The sequence below is a fragment of the Glycine max genome, chromosome 8 (assembly GCF_000004515.6).
Source record: "Glycine max cultivar Williams 82 chromosome 8, Glycine_max_v4.0, whole genome shotgun sequence".
NCBI lineage: Eukaryota > Viridiplantae > Streptophyta > Magnoliopsida > Fabales > Fabaceae > Glycine > Glycine max.
Window position 1 is genome coordinate 23,035,563 of NC_038244.2, and position 6,000 is coordinate 23,041,562.

The window sequence follows — 6,000 nt, forward strand, 5'->3', positions numbered from 1 at the left end:
GTGCGAAAGAAGGCACGGGCCATTCATAAATAAAACACTTCCCCTCACGTGTTATCTCGTGGGGGTTATGAATGTCTAGAAAATAAGTTGATGGAGGAGAAGAAAAGCAAACAACTGGATGAGCTGCTAAATCCGGAAGCACTGACACCATCATTGATCTTCCATCTTCTATCAAACGACACGTGAAGTGGAAGATGACCCGCACCAAGAAAACTGACGAAATGACGTTTGAGGCAGCAAAGAAAATTGATGACAAGATTGTAAGTCACTTTCAATTGTCAATTGCAATTATTTATATTTATTGTTTCATTGAGTAAACCAATAAATGTGTTCGTTACAGGATTCCTTGGAGGGAGCATGCCTTACAGGGTTCCTTTGTCGCCCATGGACGTCAGGATGTACTGACTGTTGTCATTGGGTGACCAGAACACTCTGGTCGTGTTCATGTTGCTGGAGCCAGTGTCACGATCAAACAATATTTTGGACCGGCTCTAAGGACCTCTCGCACGTCTTCGTTTATGGCTCCCAAAGCCCTGGAGCAGTTGACGCAAAAAATCAGGGACCAGCTGGAGGAGTCGATCACAAGAAAAGTGACTCGAAAACTAATGTTGTCCTTCAGCCATATACAATCCCAATTTCAATCATTGATACAATCATAGGGACTCACAGTGCCTCCTGAGCCCGAGGTTGGTCCTTCAACTGCTCATGTCAACACAAAGGAGAGTTGTGTTGATCCCTAAGGGAATGACCCAGACATGGGTGACTCAGAGAAATGTAGGTTGAACGTCGAAGAAAATCCTCCTCGCCTTGTTTCCCTAGGAAGACTTTATGAGGGATCGAGAATTGTTCACAACATCCCTTTGGGCAATGATCAACTCAAGGTTGGTGTTGAGGAAGTTAGAGATGCAGATGCTCATATTCCTATACCCACTCAAGAGGTTCAGTTAGTTGGGCAGACACTTAACACCTTTATTGCTTGGCTGACACATCTTGTGAAGCGTTTCTCAGAACAGGTATTTCACTGTCACTAAATGTTTTTTTTTTCAATTAAAGTGTTCACTGTCATTAAATTATGTTAATCAACTGTGTTGGATAAACAGGGAGTTGTGGGACCGGTGAAACCTGCAGATAGGTCAGATCATGATGTCGATGATCCCCTATATCTGATGACATTGACCATCTCACAACTTTTTCTAAAGTCGTTGCAAGTTATGTGGGATGCTATCGTGTTTGGGTTGTTTGATGACAACTTCCCCTTGTACATAAAGCATGAAGATCTGTCTGAAATAGTACACGGTGGTCAATGTCTCAACATCTCTATTATACAATTGTGGATTCTGCAAGTCACTTTACATTATTTTTATTACCTAACTTATTGTTTTAAATTCATACATAATTTACTTTATTTTAACAACAATAGGCATATGATTGAGACAAGTCTGCGAGCGGGGAATTCCGATGTGTATGGATTCCTCGAGCCACAATCCATATAGAGATCTGGGCAATCACAATTTAAATTAGAAAGTTATATTAAGAACTAAATGTAGAATTCAAAGAGGGATGTGTACCTAGGAGCCTACTTAAATGGGTAAGTTAAATTGAACAAATGAATTTAAATAATGTATAATAGTATAATAACTTATATTTTTCTCCGCTACAGTGCACATTGGCAAATGGTCGTCATTTTGCCTAAGAAAAATGTTGTCATCTAGTTTTGTTCGTTGCACAATAGGCCAGACAACTACCTGAAAGGAATTATTAACAGGTTAGTTATATTTTTCAATACATTTACATTATCATTACTCGGAAACATCAATATTTTAATTGTACAATATGCATCCATGTTTGTATTGAACAGTGCTTTGAAAGGATTTGACGATAATCCACAAAGTAAATCCAAAGCTGCTGCTAGGTGGATTGTTGTTAAAGTAAGTCACTTAAACAATGCTTCTAATTATATTTTATTATTGTGTAGACTAATTTGTACTTAACATTGAATATCTAAATTTCATAATGTATTTAGTGTAATAGACAAAAAGGAAGGACCGAGTGCGGATATTATGTCATGCACTTGATGTCAACTATAATCTTAGGAATTTTCAAGAATAATTGGGAAACAGTAATTGTTTAATTCAAACGTATTTCATTTTGTTATAATTGGTATTATATATTATTAACTTATGTTTTATTATATCATGTGGTATTTCAATGATGCTAGACAATTGGAATCAGAGATATTGAAGGCGTTTCGCATCCAGTGGGCAAGCTACTATTTGAAGGTTAAAAATGAAACAATTAGTGTTCAAGTAATTTTGAAATTGTAGTTTAGTTAATTTACATTTTTTACAATTCATGTAATGTATGCACATTAAATATTCTTTTATTCATAGTAAATATTCAATTTTTATGGAATTTTTGCTAAAAATTATCTGAAAAAAGACTGAAATTTATCTGTTGTGATTCTACTTTTAAATTTGCAGGTTAATTTAGGATAATTAAAAAAACAGACAGTATATTAAAAAAATCCAAAAAGCAACATCGGTTTTTAGTAAAAATCGATGTTAGTTTGGACTCACAACCGATTTTTAAAAAACCAATGTTGATTTGTACTACCCGACATCGATTTTTTTGAAATTGATGTTTTTCACAAAAACCAATGTTGGGTAGTACAAATCAACATCGATATATTCTAAAAACTGATGTTGTATGTATAAGTTAACATCGATTTTGGTATAAATCGATGTTGATTTGTGGATATTTGACATTTTTTTTATAATTCTCACTATACAACATCGGTTTTCAAAAAATTGATGTTGTCATTTTTATGTTAACATCGGTTTTCCAAAATCGATGTTAACGATATTACTTTCAATGTTAGTACTTTCAACATCAGTTACTAACCAATGTTGAAAGTCCTTAACAACCAATGTTAAAATCCTATTTTCTAGTAGTGTAATCTTCATCATTATGCTAGTCATTTTCTTTCAGTTCTGTTGATGTTCATCCGTGGTCGTTTAGAATATCAACATGACATTAATATGCATGATACATTTGACATACCAATATGATATTCCTATTTTGGGGGCCTAAGGCTGTGACATAATTCTCACACCAGCACAAAGTCCCATTAACAAGCACATACACATAGAACCATGCAAACAAGAAACAAAACTGTGCAACCAAAGTCTATTTTCTAGCCGTATGTACATGAAGCTACTACCATATACATGACCCAAAAGGCCACAACAAAAATAAAAAACAAACAACAACATTACCATAGCTTACGAACACAAGCTGCATTAGAGAATCACAATAACATTTACACCATTATCAATTTCAAAGACCACATTTTTAGACATAAAGCAAACGCGTTGCGATGCCATCACCACCTCACCCATGTTTTGTCTTCTTGAAACCAAATAGGGCTTATTTGTTGCGAGGTATGGAGAACACAAAATGCGGCTAAGGTGGTGATGATAGAATGTTGGAATGCGAGGAAGAGGGGGCACGAGGAAGAGGACGTGCTGACAAACTTACCTACTAACGAAGCAAACACGGTGAAAAGGCACGAGGAGGCACGAGAGGAAAACAGGCGAGGAGCCGAACAGACAAGAACACGAGGAAGAGTGCACGCGAGAGAAAATATGGCTCATATAGGCACTTCAGATATTTTTAAATGTAAGTTTTAACGTCGGTTTTTAGTAAAAACTGATGTTAACTCAGTCATGTTAACATCGATTTTTCGAAAAATCAATGTTAATGAAGTCACATTATTTACAATTTTGCCACCACGTTTTTGTTAACATCGATTTTGTCGAAAACCAATGTTAAGGTAACAATGTTAAATGTATATTTCGTAGTAGTGTTGACATTATAATTTTTTCACACTACTATGCATAGAGTTTAAACTTTATATTATAACACTTTTTGTAACTCTTATTTTATATTTTTATTTTCTATTATACTAGTATTTTTTATTTTCCCATATCTCTTTCTTAATTATAAAAATAGCTATAAAATATTATTATAGTAAAAGTTTTTCTTTTATTTTTTTCCTTCACTTTTATTATATCTTTTTTAATCTGTTTTTTATTTTAATTTTTTTTAATTATTTTTTTAACTTGGATTGGAGGACATGCATGTTTACACAAATATATATACATTATACTTATATAAATATACTAATAAACATTAGTATTACAACTAAGCCACATATTGTAAAAAATAATGTTTTAAAAAAAGTTGTAGTTAAATTTTATTCAATACCTTAATACAATACTCATGCATAAACTCTTTATATTTTTGTGCACTTCAAGAGTCATAAAATTAGTAATTATACAATTGATACTTTTACAATTTTTCCTTTATCAACGTTAAATGTGTTGAAAATCATTCTTAATGAAAGAAAGGGTGTGGCTATCGTGGACCAATCTTAAGTGATCCACCGGTAAACCACTTTATTTTACTAGTAATTCATAGCATAGAACATTGTAACTAGAGTTAGTTAATTGGTTAATTTCATGTAACTATCGTTAGTGGAGTTAGTTAAGAGTTAGTTATTCTTATAACTAACTATATAATTTGTTGTCATAACCAATTTCTGTAGGCCAATTCATTTTTTTATTCACTTGCTTCCTTCATCGTTTTCTTTCTCTGCAATCTTCTTCCATAACTTAGCATTCATCCATGGAAGACATATAGTTTATTATGGTATCAATGAAGAGCTCTGCTGTGCAACTCTTTGTTTTCATCCATTGAAGAACTCTATTGTGCAACTTTTTGTTTTCATTTCTTCTCTAGCTTCCTTTCGATTCCTTCATCATGACAGACAATTCATCAATGCAAGATCAATCTTTAAACATACATAGTCCATATTATCTTCATCCAGGAGAAAATCCTGCAACAACATTGGTTTCTCCAGTGCTTAATTCAACAAATTACAACTCATGGAGTAGATCAATGCTTATTGCATTGAGTGCGAAGAATAAAAGTCAAATTTATCGATGGATCAATTCAAGGATATCCATTGAACCATACACTTCATACAACTTGGAAGAGGTGTAATAATATGGTTGTTCTTGGCTTGTTCACTTAGTTTCACATTCGTTTAGATAGAGCATCCTTTGGATGGATGATGCACGAGACATATGGAAATATTTCAAATGGAGATATTTACAGGGGGATCTCCTGAGAATCTCAGAATTGCAACAGGATGTGGCATCCATCAGGCAAGGTGATCAAACCATAATTGATTACTTTACAAAATTACGTGTTATTTGGGATGAATTGGAAAGTTACAAACCTGATCCAGTGTGTTCATGTGATCCAAAGTGTATGTGTGATGTTCTCACTAGTGTTATGGAGAGAAAGAAAAAAGATTGGGTTATGCAGTTTCTTAGAGGTTTAAATGACCAATTTAACATGTTAGGTCCAATTTATTGATGATGGATCCATTGCTTAGCATAGCTAAAGTTTTCTCATATGTTCAACAAGAAAGACAACTAACAAATAATGATGTGATGGGAAACATAAGCTTGATAAATGCAGTTAACACCAATTCATCCAATTCAGGTAGCTCATGTACATATTGTGGTAAGGAGAATCATACTGCTAATAAGTGTTACAAGAAGAATGGTTTTCCTCAAAATTATTTTTCTAAAGGAGGAAGAGGAAACCAAGGTGGATTTGGCAGAGGCAATTCAGGAGGAAGGGGAGGCGAGCTTTGTACACATTGTGGTCTCACTAACCACACTATGGATGATTGCTACAGAAAGCATGGTTACCTTCCTGGACACAAGTTTTATAAGTCCTAAGGATCTAACATCAATAATGTCAGTACTATGAAATGTTGGATCAAGTGGCCTTGGAATAATTAAGAAGGGCGGGTTGAATTAATTATTAACGAACCTTTACTAATTAAAAAATCTATCCTTCTTAATGTTACCAAAAGTAAAAGCAATAATTAAAGTGCACATTGGAAATTAAAAGAGTAGGGAAGAA